A 21,086-nucleotide genomic window follows, 5' to 3' on the forward strand; every position below is an offset into this window, starting at 1 on the left:
TTAAAGTCCAACAAGCATTACACAACTAATTATTATTTGTGCAACATTGAGATAAAATAACAAATTAGTTTTCAGTCCATTAAACACAGCAAATCATGGCAAGATACTGATTAATCCATTGATCACTAACGGTATGAATAAATTTTTTAACTTCCCACAATAATATGTATTGGGAAATATTTTCCATGTCTAGGATACCAGCATTTATATCTCAGGATTTAATTTCATTAATCATAGTTGTGCCATGGCTGAATAGTGTGAGAATGCTCTCTGCCTGTTTCTACCAAAGAAAACTGAGCAAATCGGGCAGCACGGTAGCACAGTGGTTACCACTACGACGTCACAGCGCCAGGGTCCCAGCTTCGATTCCCGCTTGGGTCACTGTCTGTGCATAGTCTGCACGTTCTCCCTGTGTCTGCGTGGGTTTCCTCCGGGTGCTCTGATTGCCTCCCACAGTCCAAAGGTGTGCAGGTTAGGTGGATTGGCCACGCGAAATTGCCCTCAGGTTGGATGGGGTTGCTGGGTTATGGGGATAGGATGGAGGTGTGGGCTTGGGTAGGGTGCTCTTTCCAAGAGCCGGTGCAGATTCGGTGGGCCGAACGGCCTCCTTCTGCACTGTAAATTCTATGATCTCTGAAATCCAATGATGGAAGGCAGGATGACATATATCACACCATCATGTTTGCACACATTGATAGAAAGCATCACATTCGTTTTCAGTCCATTGAACACAGTAAATAACGAACAAACATTTAATTGCAACTTTGAAAGTGATTATTGAAGGACTGATTATTCCAGTAATCAGAGGCGTAATAATATATTGTTCAGACAATAATCATAATAAGATTGTTCTTTCAAAGAGAGTCAGTAATTCCTGACCTTCCTTTAATAACACAATAAACTGAACATGCACATTTCTGCTCACAATTAACTAAACTGTGATTATCTTTCTATAGAATCATCATGCCGGGAACATGATTATTTTCAGTCCAATGATTAATGAATATATCTAAAAATCTTTATACTTTTCACAATAATGTGCATTTAGAAATGTATATGAGTACCAACAATTATCTTTCAGGTTTTAATTCCATTAATTACTAGAAATATCGCTGGTGTTGTTGGGGAGACTGGTCCTTTTGGTTTCCTTCTGTATCCTCTAGTGCTTCTCCTCGGGAAAATACTGACTGTTCCACAATAAGAGAGTGATCAACCATTGTTTCCATTCATTATTCATCAATTAGAGTCTGTTTCCCAGATTTAATGGACTAATCAATGCCGGGGTTGACGAATCTGATATAAAATAGTTACTTTTGAGATATTAGTTACTGTAATGTAGATAGGTCGGTCTGATTTTATTAGTTCACAGACACATGGCAAAGCAAAGGGGAGGGGTGTCCAGCTAAGGAGGAGAAAAGGATGCTGGGTAATAGGAGCCCAGGGGAAGGGATGAGAAGTGAGCCAATCAGGATGTATGGCCAGGTCAGGAGGGGTATAGGATGACCTATGGGAATCGCGTATGTGAAACTTGATGCCATTTGAATGAATTGCAGAAATCCCTTTGTCTCCTTCTTCATTCGTTTTCCAGGGGTACAGGTGACTGGTTCTGTGTCCTGTGTCTGTGAGAAACGAATCAGACTTGCAAGTCAAATAAAAATAACTAATGCTATGCCTGCAAATCCATCTCGAGTTTTATTGAGGCCAGGCTGACGGATAAAGAATTAAGATTTCTCAGGGTCTAATGTAATGGTTCAGATTGGAGATGGCGGATTGTCGGAGAATCAAACCCTGCTATGGCCTTGCTTATTTATTTATCAGTATTACACAGCAGATCCATAGCTCTCCGTGATACCAACACTCTCCCAATTCATGAGGATTGCAGATTTGAAGGCCTGCATGATAGCACAGTGGTTAGCACAGTGGAGTCACAGCTCCGGGGACCCAGGTTCGATTCCCGGCTTGTGTCACTGTCTGTACGGAGTCTGCACGTCCCCCCCCCCCTCCCCCGTGCCTGCGTGGGTTTCCTCCGGCTGCTCTGATTTCCTTCCACAAGTCCCGAAAGAGGTGTTGTGAGGTGAGTTGGACATTCTGAAATCTCCCTCTGTTCACCCGAACAGGCGCCGGAATGTGGCGACTAGGGACTTATCACAGTAACTTGATTGCAGTGTTAATGTAAGACTACTCCTGACAATAAAGAGTATTATTATTAATAAAGATTATTATTATTAAATTAATTGTTGAACACATGATGCCTTGTCTTCCGCTGTCTGGCCCAGAAGGTGTGGGATTATCTCCTCCAGACTCTCAGTCCCATTATCTCGTGTTCGTTGTTCAAGACAGACACTTGTAACATAGACTCTTGATTGCGATTTTGGACACCTGACTCAGCAATACCTGATACAAATAGTTAGAACAAATAACAAAGCACATCCCTCAGACTTTCCACAAGTTCTTTTTCTTGGGATCCACGACCAACCTGACTTTCCCTGTCCACCTGCGTATTGAAGTCCCCCATGATTATTGTAATATTGCCTTTTTTACATGCCTTTTCTATCTGTGATTTATTTTCTGCTCCACATCTTGATTACTGCTCGGGGTCCTGCAAATAACTCCGATCAGCGTCTTTTTATCGATTCGATTCCTCAACTCTGCCCACAGGGATTCTATGCCTCCTGATCCGATATCGCTCCTTGTTATCGATTTAACTTCATTCCTTACTAACAATGGAACCACGCCCCCTATGCCATCTGCCTGTCCTTTCGATAGAACACATGTCCTTGCATATTTTGATCCCAGCCCTGATCAGCTTGCAGCCACGTCTCTGATTCCAACAACATCGTACCAGCCAATTTCAATGTGCGCAACATGCAAATTTACCATGTTCCGTATACTGCGCACATTTAGGTCCATCACCCTCAATCCTGCATTGAGCACCTCCCTTCTCACACTTGTCACCTTTTTTGCTCTGCCTGAGGGTGATGTTGTTCAGGTATTTGTGTTCTCCATTTCCCCTTCAGTTATTACACCTGCTGAGCTACCGCTTTGGTTCCCACCCATTTTCATATTAACTGTGTTACAATTAAATAGGGGCAACTGCAAAGACATGAGGGAGGAGCTGCCCAGAGTTGATTGGAAAAGGAGCCTAGCAGGGAAGACAGTGGATCAGCAATGGCAGGGAATTTGGGCGGTTATTCGGAAGGAACAACAGAATTTCATCACAAGGCGGAGGAAACATACCAAGGGGAGGACAAGGAGTCCATGACCCACGAGGGAAGTCAAGGACAGCAGAACAGCAAAATAAAAAACATACAATGTGGCGCAGTATAGTGGGATGCCAGAAAATCGGGAAGCCTTTAGTAGCGAGCAGAAGACAACAGAAAATAACTATCAAGGAGGAGGAGATGAAATATGAGTGCAAGCTCGTTAGTAATGTAAAAGGCGATAAGAAGATGTTCTTTTCAATATATAAAAGGTAAGAGAGAGACAAGAAACAGACATTGGACCACTGGGAAATGTGACTGGAGAAGTAATAATAGGTAACAAAGAAATGGAGGCCAACTGTATAGTTACTTTGCATCAGTCTTCACGGTGGAAGACACCAGTGGGATGCCAGAGCTCCAGGAGAACCAGGGGGCAGAGGGGAGTGCCGTGGCCATCACTAAGGAGAAGGTTCTGCGGAAACTGAAAGGTCTGAAGGTGGATGAATGACCGGGACGGATGGACTACACCCCAGGATTCTAAAAGAGATAGCTGAGGAGATTGTGGAGGCAGTGGCGGGAATCTTTCAAGAATCACTGAAGGCAGAAAGGGTCCCAGAGGACTGGAAAGTGGCTAATGTAGCACCGCTGTTTAAGAAGGGAGGGAGGCAGAAGACGGGAAATTATCGGCCGGTTAGCCTGACTTCGGTCATTGGTAAGATTTTAGATCCATTATTAAAGATGAGATCGCGGAGTACTTGGAAGTGCATGGTAAAATAGGACTGAGCCAGCACGGCTTCGTCAAGGGGAGGTCATGTCTGACAAATCTGTTAGAGTTCTTTGAGGAAGTAACAAGGAAGTTAGATAAAGGAAAACCAGTGGACGTGATTTATTTAGATTTCCAGAGGGCCTTTGACATAGTGCCGCATTACAGACTGTTAAATTGGTTAAGAGCCCATGGTGTTCAGGGTAAGATCCTGGGATGGAAAAATAATTGGCTGACTGGCAGTAGGCAGAGAGTGGCTGGCGGTAAAGGGGCCTTTGTCAGGATGGCAGCCGGTGACTAGTGGTGTGCCTCAGGAGTCTGTGCTGGGACCACAACTTTCCAAAATATACATTAATGATCCGGAAGAAGGAACCGAAGGCACTGTTGCTAAATTTGCCGATGATTCAAAGATCTGTAGATGGAAAGGTAGTATTGAGGAAGCGTGGGGTGGGGGGGGGGGGGGGGGCGGGGTGGGGAGGCTGCAGAAGGACTACGAGGCTGGGAGATTGTGTAAAGAAGTGGCAGATGGAATACAATGTGGAAAAGTGTGAGGTTATGCACATTGGAAGGAGGAATGGAGGAATTGACTATTCTCTAAATGGGGAAATGCTTCGGAAATCAGAAGCACAAAAGGACTTGGGAGGCCTTGTTCACGATTCTCTTACGGTTAACGTGCAGGTTCAGTCGGCAGTTAGGAAGGCAATTGCAATGTTAGCAATCATGTCGAGAGGGCGAGAGTACAAGAGCAGAGATGTATTTCTGCGGCTGTATAAGTCTCTGGTCAGATCCCATTTGGAGTATTGTGAGCAGTTTTGGGCCCCGTATCTGAAGAAGGATATGCTTCCCTTGGAAAAGGTCCAGAGGAGGTTCACTGGAACTATCCCTAGAATGAAGAGCTTGTCGTATGAGGAGCGGTTGAGGTCTCTGGGTCTGTACTCGTTAGAATTAAGAAGGATGGGGGGGGGGGGCGGTCTTATTGAAACTTCCAGGATACTGCGAGTCCTGGACAGAGTGGATGTGGAGAGGATGTTTCCACTTGTAGGAAAAACTAGAACCAGAGGACACCATATCAGACTAACGGGACGATGCTTTTAAACAGAGATGTGGATAAATGTATTCAGCCAGGAGGCAGTGAATCTGTGGAACTCTTTGCTGCAGAAGGCTGTGGAGACCAAATCACTGAGTGTCTTTAAGACAGAGACAGATAGGTTCTTGGTTAATAAGGGGATCGGGGGTTATGGGGAGAAGGTGAGAAGATAGGAGAATGACGATGAGAAAAATATCAGCCATGTTTGAATGGCGGAGCAGGCTCGCTCGGCCGAGTGACCAAGTTCAGCTCCTGTGTCTTATGATCTTATGACCGTAAATGTCCAACTCGGTTTGAAATGTGGCTTTGGGTGTCTGCCTCGATTATTCTTACAGAAAATGAGGTAATGATAGGATGCGAGGAACAAGCGGGAAATGACATTGAGGCAGAAGCTGAGCAGTGATTAAATTGAATGGTGGAGGAGGTGTGAGTGACCGTATAGTCTCCCCAAGTTGCCATTTGTTATCAGTTCCGGCTCTACATTACTCGCTGATGAATGTAGCTACATGATCATATATTTCAGTTACATCTTTCCAACAGATATTTATATTGTTCCTGGAAACAGTTCATTTTTATCCAGATTATCCAAAACTTATATCATCTTAAATGAGTGGAACGAATCCGACATCATCGTCTTTTAATCCCAATATCCCAGCCCCAGCCAATCCAATCATCCCGAAGAGATAACTGCTTCTAATGGATTTACACAGCGAGTGGTTCTGATCTGGTCTGCAAGGCCTGGGACACTGGTGCCGGCAGATAAAACAGTGGTTTCACAGGGAATGGTAGGAATGACAGAAATCAAATGTATGTCTCCAGGGAAAGGGCGGTGCAGTCGGATTGAATGATCTGCTCATCTATAGAGCCGTTGAGGTCAAACGGAATGAAATGAAATGAAAATCGATTATTGTCACAAGTAGCCTTCAAATGATTTACTGTGAAAAGCCTCTAGTCGCCACATTCCGGCGCTTGTTCAGGGAGGCTGGTACGGGAATTGAACTGTGTTGCTGGCCTGCCTTGGTTTGCTTTAAAAGCCAGCGATTTATCCCAGTGTGCTAAAGCAGCCCCAGGAGTGAACGTCCTCCTACGGGACTTCACGCACTTTCAAGGCTTTGGATGTGGTCTGGCTGTGAGATGATGGGACCAACACCTGCAGGTTCCCTCCAAGTTCCCCAGCACCGCGAGTATTATCACTGTAATCCTTTCTATTCACTGTGTCCATGTGTGAACTCAGCGTCCGCTTTAACTCACTGCTTACTTCACAGCATCAACGTCATTGTAAGTTCCAATCTGTCTGACCCTGGGCGCTGCCTGTGCTTTTAATATTGAAAACATCTGTGTTGCTCCCAATAAAAGCAGACGCACATTTAATAATTAGAGCGAGGTCTATCTTTTTTCAGGTTGCTTTACAATTATTTTTTAAAGCGGCTGTGCCACGTGTTTGCTTTCTGGCCTCTCACTGGGGAAAGACAAGTTCTATTCCAGCTCTGCACAATAACTGACCTGTCACACTCTGTCAGTTATTCACAACTTAAATGGTGCAATACTGCATGAAGGACATTTACTTTATCCAGGATCTGAGTTTATAATTTAGGAACAAGTTTGTTTATTCAGCAAATGTATTAATCCGGATTGTGTTTCCCACATGATACCCAGTTCCCCATATCTCCAAGAACACTCCCTCGCACGCTATCTCTCCCTTGCACTCTCTCCCTCTCTCACCCTCACTCTCTCACACTATCCCTCTCTCACACTCTCTCCCTCGCTCACACTCTCTCCCCCTCTCTCCCTCTCACACCCTCCCCCTCTCTCTCGCACTCTCTCCCCCTCTCTTTCCCTCTCGCATCCTCCCTTTCTCACACTATCACTCTCTCACACTCCCTCCCTCTCTCACACTCCATCCTTCACAGTATCCCTCGCTCAAATTTCTTCCCACTAATACACTCTCTCACATTCTATCCCTCTCTCATACTCCCTCCCTCTCTCGCACTCTAACCCTCTCTCCCACTGTCTCTCAATCTCCCCCTTTCGCACTACCTCTCTCTCTTTTACTCTTTTACTCTCTCCCTCTCTTGCACACTCAGCCTCTCTCACACTCTCTCCTTTCACACTCTCTCCCTCTGGCACATTCCATACCTCACTCACCCCCCCTCTGACCCACTCTCTCCCTCTCTCATACTCTCTCCCTGTCTCACGCACTCTCCCTCTCTCACACTCTCACTCGCTCACAATCCCGCACGCTCACTCCCTCTCTCACACTCTCTCCCTCTCTCACACTCCCTCCCTCTCTCAGACTCCCTCCCTCTCTCACGCTGCCTCCCGCTCTCACACTCTCTCCCTCTCTCACACTCCCTCCCTCTCTCACATTCCCTCCCTCTCTCACACTCTCCCCCTACCTCTCTCTCTCTGCTCCATATCTCCCTCCCTCCCTCTCTCACATCTCCGTCAGACACTTTCACACTCTGTCTCTCTCTCCATCCCTATATCTATCTCCCTCCATGCCTCCCTCCCTCTCACACAACTTCCTCACTGACACTTTCTCTCAAACTCTTTCCCTCTCTCACACTTTCTCTCACACTGTTTCCCACTCTCACAGATTCTTCCACACTCTTTCCGTCTCTCACACTTTCTCTCACTCGCTTTCCCTCTCTCACACTTTATCTCACACTGTTTCCCACTCTCACACTTTCTCTCACTCTCTTTCCCTCTCTCACACTTTCTCTCGCACTCTTTCCCTCTCTCACGCTTTCTCTCACAATCTTTCCCTCTCTTACACTTTCTCTCACACTCTTTCCCTCTCACATTTTCTCTCACTCTCTTTCCCTCTCTCACACTTTCTCTCACCATCGTTCCCTATCTAACACTTTATCTCACACTCTTCCGCTCTCTCAAACTTTCTCTCACTTTCTTTCCCTCTCTCACACTTTCTCTCGCTCTCTTTCCATCTGTCACTCTTTCTCTCACCTCTTTCCCTTTCTCACACTTTCTCTCACTCTCTTTCCCTCTCGCACACTTTCTTTCACACTCTTTCCCTCTCTCACACTTTTTCTCACTCTCTTTCCCCCCTCACACTTTCTATCACAATCTTTCCCTCTCCCACTCCCTCAGTCACTCAGTCGCTCTCTCCTGTACTTATGTCTAAGATTATGTTAGTATTTTATACACCATCCTTCTCACCCAATCTGCCTCCCTCACCCACACCCGCTCGGTCTCCACTCTCTGCTTCCCTTTCCCTCAGACAATCTATCTCCTTCTCCCGTTTTATCCTTTATTTCTCCATCCCTCTTTCCTCCCAATATATCTCCTCCCACTCTATTTCTCTCTCAGCCTGGTTTCTATCAGCACATCTCCCAGACCAGTTCTCTCTTCCTCCACATCTCACCCCGCCTCTGCCCCAGTTGAAATGTGTGTATCAGATGGACGGCCGGTATCAGTTAGAGACGGGGTATTAGTTTTCACAGCTGAATATGTTTTAATGCTGCTCTCTGAGGTGATGAGTTTGTTGCTGCAGCCTCTGAGTTTTCTGAGGTTCCACTGATTCTAAATGTTTTCTTAGTTTGAGGGGCTGAATCAGATTTAGATATGGGATCACATACTTGCGCTTGAAATAGTTCCAGATTGTGGAGCCATTGAAATCTGGTACTTATGCTCAAACATAAACTACTGAAAGTAAATAACGGAATGGTCACACTTACAGAGGCAGCTGCACCCCAGAGTGCAGTGGAACCATCTTGAGAAACACACTGACAATTGTAACTGAATCACTGAATGGTCACAGTTACAGAGGCAGCTACACCCCAGAGTGCAGTGGAACCACCTAGAGATACACACTGACAATTGGAACTGAATCACTGAATGGTCACAGTTACAGAGGCAGCTACACCCCAGAGTGCAGTGGAACCACCCAGAGAAACACACTGACAACTGGAACTGAATCACTGAATGGTCACAGTTACAGAGGCAGCTACACCCCAGAGTGCAGTGGAACCACCCAGAGAAACACACTGACAATTTGAACTGAATCACTGAATGGTCACAGTTACAGAGGCAGCTACACCCCAGAATGCAGTGGACCCACCCAGAGAAACACACTGACAATTGGAACTGGATCTCTGAATGGTCACAGTGGAGTGAGGGATATCACTGAAACAGTCTGAGATGTAGAGATGGGACTGATGGTGTCTGAGTGGACAGCATCCTTTCTGTTAATGTTAGTTGAACAATGTGATCAACACAGTCCAGTGTTTGGAAAGAGGTCACTCACCCACAAAAATAATATTTTATTTCACTGAACCAAATATCGGAATCTGTTTGTTCACATCTTTGAAAAATAAGTTAAACGATGTCACAACCTCAATATCCCTGAGGTGGTTCCACAGGGTATTAATTAAAAGCTTGTGGAGGTATATAACCTCAGAGTTTCAGACATAGAGATTGCCAATCGCAGGAAGGGACAGATCACTTCACAGTGAAAATGCTTGGCCCAATATATATTGCTGAGAAAATATTCTACCCAATCCTTGCTATTGTTGGTGTTCCTGGTAAGTGACTATTACCATTGAAGTTGTGTAAATCTGTGTGTGAGCGGCTCTCTGATTGTAAACTGTGACTGAAAATGTTTAACGCTGATCTCGTGCTCACTGTTACACAGACACCTGGTCAACGATATAATTCACTGAATTCAAATCTCGTTCACAATGTCTATGGTTTGAATCCATTTCATCAACTAACAATAAACCTGTTTGTAATTCACGGATCTCTGATCAATAAAGTTGTTATATTGAGTGCAATCTTGTATCATGTTACATTGGATCTCAGTGAAGACAATCTCTCTGACGGAAGGTGTAGTGGGAGGAAGAATGAAATCACACTGAGGGTGGATCACTAATCAGATTGGAATATCTGACAGCGGTGAACAAGGATAACTGTAAGTACCTGTCAGTGTAGAATTGTACTGAGTGTGGGTCCCACACCAGAGTGGAATATCTGACAGCGGTGAATTGGTATTACTGGAAGTGTCTGTCAGTTTAGAGTTGTACTGAGTGTGGGTCCCACACAAGAGTGGAATATCTGACAGCGGTGAACAAGGATTACTGGAAGTAACTGCCAGTGTACAATTGTACTGAGTGTGGATCACTAACCAGAGTGGAATATCTGACAGTGGTGAACAAGGATTACTGGAAGTATCTGTCAGTGTAGAATTGTACTGAATCTGGGTCTCTGACCAGAGTGGAATATCTGATCCAATTATCTATCTATTACTGGGACTATCTGTCCGTGTGGAGTTGTATTGCGTGTGGGTCAGTAACTGGACTGAAATTAGTTGGTTCTATTTTGAAATGATGTATTTTATTGGGGAGTGGTCGCTCCATTCTGTGGAGTTCTCTCTGTGTGTTTTAACTTTGGAATAGGTTGAAAATAGGAAGCGTTTGGCTGTGTTTTGAAGATGCTTGATAAATATTGTCTGAAGTGAAATGTCTCTATCTCTGTTTTCTATTGATCTGCTCCAACAGGAACAGATATCACCCACACTCTAATGATTCATAAAACCCACAGCGGTGCACTATTCCAATAGATTTTGTGATATTTTCTCATTTCTATTCATCCTGAAATAAATCACATGTTTGATCAATTTTTATGGGTGTTTATAAACTGTGTTTCTGCTTCACACGATTTGAGAATCTGTTCACCTGAACCCAGAAACCCCTCCAGTCCATTCACATACTTGTTTTCCAAGGAGTGATTGGGGGACTTATTGTTCGGATCAAAATGCAGCAGCGGACACTGATCTGTCGGAACATTAATCTCCCATCGAAATACCCGCTTTGCAAATTCATCATTAATGATGACGTGTGCCTGTAATTCGTTGTATTCTTCCTCTGTATTCACTATCACTCCCAATTTGATCCTGTCTGTAAATTGTGTAATTATCATTCTGCTTCCCGATCCCATACTGTTGATGGGAATGGTGAAGGAGAGTGATCCCAGTGCTGATCCTTGTGGAACACCACTTCCCACCTTCCACCAATCAGCCTAAATCCCTTTAACTCCTCTCCCTGTTTTCTGTGTGTGTCGCCAGCATGTGTCCATTCTGCTGCTGTGTCCCCTAACTCCACTGGCTCTGAGATTACTCATCAGTCTGTTATGTCGGATCTTACTGACGGCCTTTAGAAAATCTAATTGTTTAACATCCATCATACTACTCAGATCAATTATTTCTGGTAGTTATTGAAATAATTGGATGAATTGTGTCAGGAATAATGTTGGCTTTGGAATATGTGCCGTCTATTTAGTATACTCTGTGTTACTGGATTTCTTTAATTCATGCTTCAAATTCCATTTTTCCAATTGTTGACATTGTGACTGGAAGATTTGATTATATTCTGTTCTAAATTCAAGAATAACAGAGCCCGACTTCTGCTTTTCAATTCTTTGGTAATTATTCTGATGGTGATCAGTGAATAGATAATATTGTCTCTGCTGTTTCTCACTGTCTACTTTATAAATATTTGTGTTTGTAATCCATCCGCCTCCAGTAATCTCCCTCTACCTGGACCCCGCCCTCTGGCCTCCGATCACTCTTTTAAAAAAAATGTTTTGTTCTCCTTTTTCACATGTTCTCCCACATTTACACCCATCAACAATAAACAATAATCAGCAAGATATGTCAATCCCCATAATAACAACGATCCCATCCGCCCACCAACCTCCAAACATCAGCCCGCATGTTTACATAAACAAATGACAAAAAGGAATCAGGGATTACCCATAGTCACCCTTAATCTACACAGCTCCCTCCCCCCCCCACCCCCAACCAACGTCATCCAGCCTCTGAGAGAGTAACCGTACATGATACCCCAGAGTTGTACCCCCCCACCCCAAGTCTCCAGCAGCCCCCATCCACTGCCTCTTGTAAAACTCCTCCTCCCAACCTCGGTTCCTTCCCCCCAACTTTCCACCCCGGCTAGACCACTCGGACCCTGTTCTGCCAGGCTCCGATGGCCGCAGCCCCTCCCCCCACCTCACTCCCGTTCACTGGCCGGCTTAAACCGGCCAGCGTGGAGGCCCCCGCCCGGGTCCCTTTCCCACTTGCCCGGCCCTAGGAAAGCCCAAAGATCCCCTTTTAGCACACAAACCCCGCATATCCAGCTAGGGGCTGTTTAGCACAGGGCTAAATCGCTGGCTTTGAAAGCAGATCAAGGCAGGCCAGCAGCACGGTTCAATTCCCGTAACAGCCTCCCCGAACAGGCGCCGGAATGTGGCGACTAGGGGCTTTTCACAGTAACTTCATTTGAAGCCTACTTGTGACAATAAGCGATTTACATTTACACCCCAAAGAGCCCTCATTTCGAGTGAAATTCCCGTCACTTCCCTTATCCAAATATATACAACATTGGCTCCTTTAGCCTCTACACCCGCGCGCAGTGATACAAAAAAAGAAGAAAATACAGTCATGAGGTTACATCGGCACATGGCCATTCCTCAATTTCTCAGTTCTGCCACAGTCCTTCTGCTTTCGCAAACTCCTCCGCTGCTTCCGCATTTCCAAAATAAAAGTCCTTGAGCTTGTAAGTCACCCTCACCTTCGCTAGATATACAATGCCGCACTGCACCTTGCTAATGTGCAGTGCTCTCTTCACCCGGTTGAAGGCAGCCCGCCTCCTCGCCAGCTCCACTGTAAAGTCCTGGTATACACGTATGCCAGCTTAGGCCCACTGCACCACCCGCTTCTGCTTGGCCCAGCTCAGGACCTTCTCCTTCACCCTGTACCTACGGAAGCACAGAGTCACTGCCCTTGGCGGCTCACTCGCCTTTGGTACAGGCCTCCACGACCGATGAGCCCGATCAAGTTCATATCGGGAGGGATCCTCCCCCACCCCCAGTAGTTTTGCCAGCATCGCGGCAAAATACTCAGTCGGCTTCGGACCTTCAACTCCTACTGGCAGCCCCACAATCCTCAAATTCAGTCACCTGGATCTGTTTTCCAGGACTTCCATTTTTCCTCGCAGATCCTTGTTAGTGTCCATCACCTTCCGCATCTCCTTCCCCATCGAGGCAAGTTGATCACCATGCTGCAATAACGTCTCCTCCACTTCCTTCAGCGCCTCCCCTTGCTCTCGCACTTCCGCCACTGCGCTCGCCACCTCCTTCCTCACCGGGGAAACCGCCTCCTCCACCAGCACACTCAAAACCTCCCTCATCTCCTTCCTCACCGTCTCCATGTATTTCTCAATCTGCTCCAACTGCTTTTCGAATTCCGCAGCCATCACCGTAGTTATTTCTTCAGCCGTAAGCACTGCGGCCTCCCCTGGTGCTCCAGCCTCCATTTTCTTTGCTGACCCCGCGGTGACCTTTCCACTTCCCAACGGACTTTCAGCCACTTTTTTCACGTCCGTGTTTTTACTGTTTTTTGACATTCTTCTTCTCTGTGCGCTGTCTCCCGAGTTTTACTGCAGTCGCTGGTCCTAGGACCGGACGTTACCCCCCTACAATGCCGTTACAGAACGGGAGCCCTCCAACGCGCGGCTGCTTCCCGCCCGCCGTCAACGTAAGTCGCCTCCTATCAGCTCTTGACCTTTTCATTGAGATCTGTCAGTGCGACATCGACCGTCTCAATTTATCGGTGCCTCTCACCAACTCTATACTGACTCACTCTAAACTTGCTCCAATCCTCTCTCGAATATCCAACCCTGGCCTGGTGATCTAAGCTGCTCACAATGGTGGTGCCATTATTGTCTGGTGTACTGACCTCTTCCTCACAGAGGCTGACCGTCAACTCTCAGGCCCATCCTGGTACCTCCCCCTGGACCAGCAGCACACTGCCAAACATCATGATATTGTTTCCAGGACTTTCACTGACCTCATTGACTATGGATATCTTCTGTCCACAGCCTCGGTCATCATAGTCCCACAACCCCACACATCCTGCATCAACCTCCCGCTTCTACCTCCTTCCCAAAATCCACAAATAGGAAAGCCCCAGTACACCCATTATTTCGGCCGGTTCCAGCCCCACCAAGATCATTTCTTCCTACCTTGATTCCATCCGCTTTACCCTGTTCTGCCCTTTCCAAAGACATTGGTGGCACAGTGACACAGTGGTTTGCACTGCTGCTACACAGCAGCAGGGTCCCCGGATCAATTCCCACCTTGGGTGACTGTCTGTGTGGAGCCTGCACTTTTTCTCCGTGTCTGCGTGGGTTTCCTCCGGGAGCTCCAGTTACCTCTCACAGCCCAGGTGAGGTAGATTGACCATGCTAAATTACTCCGCAGTGTCAAAAAAGATGTTTAGGTTAGATTAAGGGGTTAATGAGATAGGCAGGGGAGTGAGCTTGGTTGAGGTACTCTTTCAGAGGTTTGGTACAGACTTAATGGGCCGAATGACTTCCTTCTGCACTGTGGGGATTCAATGATTCCTGATTCCTCTGGGGCCGTAAACAAGGTCCATGTCCCTGGCCCTAACCGCCTAATCTTCACAATGGATGTCCAATTCCTCTTCACATCCATTCCCCAACAGCAGGGTTGTGTACAGATCCTCATACCCTGCTTCCTGTAAAGACTGCATCTGATTAAAGTCGGCACTAAAGTTGGTGGAGTTGTGGACAATGCGGAAGGATGTTACAAGTTACAGAGGAACATAGATAAGCTGCAGCGCTGGGCTGAGAGGTGGAAAATGGAGTTTAATGCAGAAAAGTGTGAGGGGATTCATTTTGGAAGGAATAACAGGAAGACAGAGTACTGGGCTAATGGTAAGATTCTTGGCAGTGTGGATGAGCAGAGAGATATCGCTGTCCTTGTACATAGATCCCCGAAAGTTGCCACCCAGGTTGAGAGGGTTGTTCAGAAGGCGTACGGTGTGTTAGCTTTTATTGGTAGAGGGATTGATTTTAGGAGCCATGAGGTCATGTTGCAGCTGTTCAAAACTCTGGTGCGGCCTCATTTGGAGTATTGCGTGCAATTCTGGTCGCCGCATTATAGGAAGGATGTGGAAGCATTGGAAAGGGTTCAGAGGAGATTTACCAGAATGTTGCCTTGTATGGAGGAAAGACCTTAGGCGGAAAGGTTGAGGGACTTGAGGCTGTTTTCGTTAGATAGAAGAAGGTTAAGAGGTGACTTAATTGAGGCATGAAAGATGATCAGAGGATTGGATAGGGTGGACAGCAGTGAGAGCCTTTTTCCTCGGATGGTGATGTCTCGCACGAGGGGACATAGCTTTAAATTGAGGGGAGATAGATATAAGACAGATGTCAGAGGTAGGTTCTTTAGTCAGAGAGTAGTAAGGGCGTGGAATGCCCTGCCTGCAACAGTAGTGGACTCGCCAACATTAAGGGCATTCAAATGGTCATTGGATAGACATATGGACGATAAGGGAATAGTGTAGATGGGCTTTAGAGTGGTTTCACAGGTCGGCGCAACATCGAGGGCTGAAGGGCCTGTACTGCGCTGTAATGTTCTATGTTCTATGTTCATTCTCCCACTTTCTCCGCCTCCATCGCCTCTGTTCTGATGATGGCGTCTTCGAAAAAAGCCCGTCTGGCATGTCTGTCTTTTCCTTAACCGGGCTGTCCCCACAACGTTCCTTTTGTTAACAGGCCTCTCAATCGTGTTCAATTCACTTCTCACACCTCTGTCCTCACATATCCCCCTCCCTCCCGGAAACATGATAGTGTCTCCCACTCCTCACTTTCCACACCATCAGCCTCCCCATTGAAAGGAAAATCCTCCTCCATTTCTGCCAACTCCAGAATGATGTCACCGCCAAACACATCTTCACCTCTCTCCAACCACCCCCCTCAATTTCTGCATTCCTCAGGTACCGCTCCCTCCCCCTTGTCCACTTCCCCCTCACACCCCACACCCATTTCCCTTCCCCCAGCACCTTCCCCTGCAATCAGACACGGTGCAACAACTGTCCCTTTCCCTCCTCCCGTCTCCCGGTTCTCAGCAGCAAACTCTCCTTTCTGGGGAAGCAGCGTTTCACTTCTGTGCCTTCAATTTGTTCTACTGTATTCGCTGCTGCCAATGCCGTCTCCTCTACATTGGGGAGACTAAACGCAGACTGGGAGACTGCTTTGTGGAACACATTCACTCAGCCCACAGCATGGCCCCCGCCTTCCTGTTGTGGCCATGTTAACTCAGCACCTTGCTCTCAGGCCCACATGTCTGTCCTTGGCCTGCTGCAAGAATGCAGTGAAGCCCAACGCAAGCTGGAGGAGCAACATCTCATCGTCCAATTAGCACGTTACAGCCCGTAGGACGTAACTTTAATTTAAACAACTTTAGTATGGGAACTTTCTCCTCCATCTTAACGCTCTTGTTTTGGAATTTCCAACTTTTTTGTCGAATGCAATGAGTCCGAATCTGGAGAGAGTCTATTCCGGCCAAGTGAACCCTGGGAATGTCCAATGCCGGAGCGGGAATATTCCTGAGAAAAGCTTGGCAGGGATTGTTTTCAAAGAGGGAGAGGATGGATTCCTTGGAACAGTGATGTTGGGATGCTCGAGTCATGGCAATGGGGGATTCCTGGGAGCGGGTGCTTTACGAATGACTAAACCTGGAAGGGGTGCGCCCTCGGAATTTTCTGGAGACTGGACAGGCGCGATGCTGGACAGGCTGTGCTGCACGGTAGCACAGTGGTTGGCACAGTTGATTCACAGCTCCAGGGTCCCAGGTTCGATTCCCGGCTTGGGTCACTGTCTGTGCGGAGTCTGCACTTTCTCCCCCGTGCTCCGGTTTCCTCCGACAGTCCAACGATGTGCAGGGTAGGTGGATTGGCCAAGATAAATTGTGCTTCGATTCCAAACAATTTCAATGGGGTCACTGGGTTATGGGGAGGGGGTGGGCTGAACTAGTTTTCTCTTTCCAAGGGCCGGTGCAGATTCGATGGGCCGAATGGCCTCCTTTTGCACTGTACATTCTATATTCCTCCCATGATTATGAAGTCGGAAGGTCCTGCGTTTGTTTTATTTCTTCCATTCGTCTTGGAGTATTCAAATAAACCAGGAGTGGTGTTCAACCCCATCAGAAATCCAGCCCAGGGGACGGTCCAATCCGGGGTGTGGTCCAATAATTGAGCAGGGATGACAATCCCTGGTATGTTTGTATCCGTTTTGGGAAACCTGTCCGGCCTGAGTGAATCCTGTAAATTAGACTAAATGAGAAATGTAACCTCTCCCAAAGGTCTCTGAATTATAAACATTTTCCTACCACTGCCATCAAACTGACAGGGCTGCAATTCACACTTCCCCCCCCCCCCCCCATTCCCCATCTTTAACACTCGAGCTACATTTCCTAATTCCCTCTCTGCAATGTTAATCTCTGTGCCCACTCCTCTCCCAACACCCCCACCCACCCACTGTCCATTACATTGATGCTGATTTTATGTCCTGTTTCAGACAGGGAGATTCATTACCCATAATTTCCCGCGTATCTCCTTTCTCTCTCTGACAGTTAATTTACTGGGAATTGTGATTCTGAGTCGGGGGAAGTGTGGCCTCTCTACCTGCACCACTCGCTACCTGGTGGCTATGGCAACGGCAGATCTGCTGTATATCATCACTAACCCCATACTGAACAAGATCAATGTTTATTATTTCCCCTGGAGTTTCCTGTCCCTTACCCCTGTGTGCCGTGTTAACGCTGTTCTGCTCTTTGCAGCCAGGGACTGTTCTGTCTGGTTCACCCTCACTTTCTCCTTTGATCGATTTGTGGCCATTCGCTGCCAGAAACTGAAAACTAAATATTGCACCGGGAAAACTGCGGCTGTGATTCTGTCCACAAGCGGCCTCCTGCTCTGTGTGAAAAACGTCCCCGGGTACTTGACATTGGACGTTTGGGAGTTAATCGACAATGTCCAGTGGGGCTGCGTCACAAAGAGCAGCTATTTCACTGACCCGGGGTGGGTTGGATATAACTGGTTTTCTCAGGTTTTAACCCCATTGATCCCGTTCTTCTCAATCCTGTTGACCAACGCTCTGACAGTCCGACACATTTTACTCAGCAGTCAGGTCCGGAAGGCACTAAGGGCTCAGAGTCAGGGAGACAATCGCACCGACCCCGAGATGGAGAGCAGAAGGAAGTCAATGATTTTACTCTTCAGCATCTCCGGAACTTTTATCCTCCTCTGGACCGTGTCTGTTATTACATTTTTCTATATCGATTTGTCAGATTTTTATTACCTCACCCTTCCTCAATATAATTTACAACAAGTCGGATTTATGCTGCTGGATTTAAATTGCTGCACAAACACATTTATTTATGTGGTGACTCAGTCCAGGTTCAGGGAGCAGATCAAGATCGCGGTAAAATATCCGATGACATCAATTATTAAATTAATGTGAAAATAAAACTGACTGGCAGCCTCTCAGCCCATCATGAACTCCACCCGCTGACTGACAGCCTCTCAGACAATCAGGAGCTCCAGCCGGTGACTCACAGACACTCAGCCAATCAGCAGCTCCAGCCGCTGAGTAACAGCCTCTCAGCCAAACAGCAGCTCCAGTCGCCGACTGGCAGCCTCTCAGCCAATCAGGAGATACAGCAGCTGATTGACAACCTCTCAGCCAAAAAGCAGCACCAGTCTCCGACTGGCAGCCTCTCAGCCAATCAGGAGCTCCAGCCGCTGCTGACAGTAGTGGGGTGTGGGGGAGCACTGACAATACTGGCTGTGTGGGGGGAGCACTGACAGTGCTGGCTGTGTGGTGGGAGCACTGGCAGTGCTGGCTGTGTGGGGAAAAACTGGCATTTCTGGCTGTGGGGAGCACTGACAGTGCTGGCTGTGTGAGGGGAGCACTGACAATGCTGGCTGTGTGGCGGGTGCACTGACAGTGCGGGTTGTGCGGGGAGCACTGACAGTGCTGGCTGTGTGGTGGGAGCACTGACAGTGCTGGCTTTGTGTTGAGCACGGACAGTGCTGGCTGTGTGGGGGTAGCACTGGCAGTGCTGGCTGTGTGTTGGGAGCACTGGCAGTGCTGGCTGTGGGGGAGCACTGTCAATGCTGGCTGTGTGGGGAGCACTGACAGTGCTGGCTGTGTGGGGAGCACTGGCAGTGCTGGCTGTGTGGGTGGAGCATTGACACTGCTGTCTGTGTGGGGAGAGCACTGTCAGAGCTGGCTGTGAAGGGAGCACTGGCAGTGCTGGCTGTGTGGGGAGCACTGGCAGTGCTGGCTGTGTGGGGAGCACTGGCAGTGCTGGCTGTGTGAGGGAGTACTGGCAGTGTTGGCTGTGAGGGGAGCACTGGCAGTGTTTGTTGTGAGGGGAACTCTGGCTGTGCAGACTGTGAGGGGGCACTGGCAGTGCTGACTGTGGGGGGAGCACTGACAATGCTGGCTGTGTGGGGAGCACTGACAGTGCTGGCTGTGTGGGTGAGCACTGGCAGTGCTGGATGTGTGGGGGAGCACAGTCAGTGCTGGCTGTGTGATGGAGCACTGGCAGTTCTGGCTGTGTGTGGGAGCCGTGACAGTGCTGGCTGTGTAGGAATCATTGGCAGTGCTGGCTGTGTGAGGGAGCACTGGCAGTGTTGGCTGTGAGGGGAGCACTGGCAGTGCAGGCTGTGAGGGGAGCAGTGACAGTGCTGGCTGTGTGGTGGAGCACTGGCAGTGCTGGCTGTGTGAGGGAGCACTGGCAATGCAGTCTGTCAGGGGAGCACTGGCAATGCTGGCTCTGTGCGGGAGCACTGACAGTGCTTGCAGTCTGGTGGAGCACTGGCAGTGCTGGCTGTGTGGTGGGAGCATTGACACTGCTGTCTGTGTGGGGAGCGCCCTGTCAAAGCTGGCTGTGTAGGGAGCACTGGCAGTGCTGGGTGCGTGGGGAGCACTGGCAGTGCTGGCTGTGTGAGGGAGCACTGGCCGTGCTGGCTGTGTGGGGGAGCACTGGCCGTGCTGGCTGTGTGGGGAGCACTGCCAGTGCTGGCTGTGTGAGGGAGAACTTGCAGTGCTGGCTGTGTGGGGAGCACTGGCAGTGTTTGTTGTGAGGGAACTCTGGCAGTGCAGGCTGTGATGGGGGCACTGGCAGTGCTGACTGTGTGGGGGAGCACTGGCAGTGCTGTCTGTGAGGGGAGCACTGGCAGTGCAGGTTGTGGGGGGAGCACTGGCATTGCTGGCTGTGTCGGTGGAGCACGGACAGTGCTGGTTGTGTGGGGGAGCACTGACATTGCAGGCTATGTGGGGGTAGCACTGGCAGTGCTGGCTGTGTGGTGGGAGCACTGGCAGTGTTGGCTGTGGGGGGAGCACTGACAATGTTGGCTGTGAGGGGAGCACTGGCAGTGTTTATTGTGAGGGGAACTCTGGCAGTGCAGGCTGTGAGGGGGCACTGGCAGTGCTGACTGTGTGGGGGAGCACTGGAAGTGCTGTCTGTGAGGGGAGCACTGGCAGTGCAGGTTGCGAGGGGAGCACTGGCATTGCTGGCTGTGTGGGTGGAGCACGGACAGTGCTGGCTCTGTGGGGGTAGCACTGGTAGTGCTGGCTGTGTGGTGGGAGCACTGGCAGTGTTGGCTGTGGGGGGAGCGCTGACAATGCTGGCTGTGTGGGGAGCACTGACAGTGCTGGCTGTGTGGGTGAGCACTGGCAGTGCTGGCCGTGTGGGGAGCACTGGCAGTGCTGGCTGTGTGGGTGGAGCATTGACACTGCTGTCTGTGTGGGGAGAGAACTGTCAGAGCTGTCTGTGAAGGGAGCACTGGCAGTGCTGGCTATGTGGGGAGCACTGGCAGTGTTTGTTGTGAGGGGAACTCTGGCAGTGCAGGCTGTGAGGGGGGCACTGGCAGTGCTGACTGTGTGGGGAGCACTGGCAGTGCTGTCTGTGTGGGTGGAGCACGGACAGTGCTGGCTGTGTGGGGGTAGCACTGGCAGTGCTGGCTGTGTGGTGGGAGCACTGGCAGTGCTGGCTGTGTGATGGAGCACTGGCAGTTCTGGCTGTGTGAGGGCGCACTGGCAGTTCTGGATGTGTAGGGTGAGCACTGACAGTGCTGGCTGTGTGTGGGAGCCGTGACAGTGCTGCCTGTGTGGGGATCACTGGCAGTGCTGGCGGTGTGAGGGATCAC

Source organism: Scyliorhinus torazame, chromosome 20 (genome assembly GCF_047496885.1).
Source record: "Scyliorhinus torazame isolate Kashiwa2021f chromosome 20, sScyTor2.1, whole genome shotgun sequence".
In the NCBI taxonomy this organism is placed as follows: Eukaryota; Metazoa; Chordata; class Chondrichthyes; order Carcharhiniformes; family Scyliorhinidae; genus Scyliorhinus; species Scyliorhinus torazame.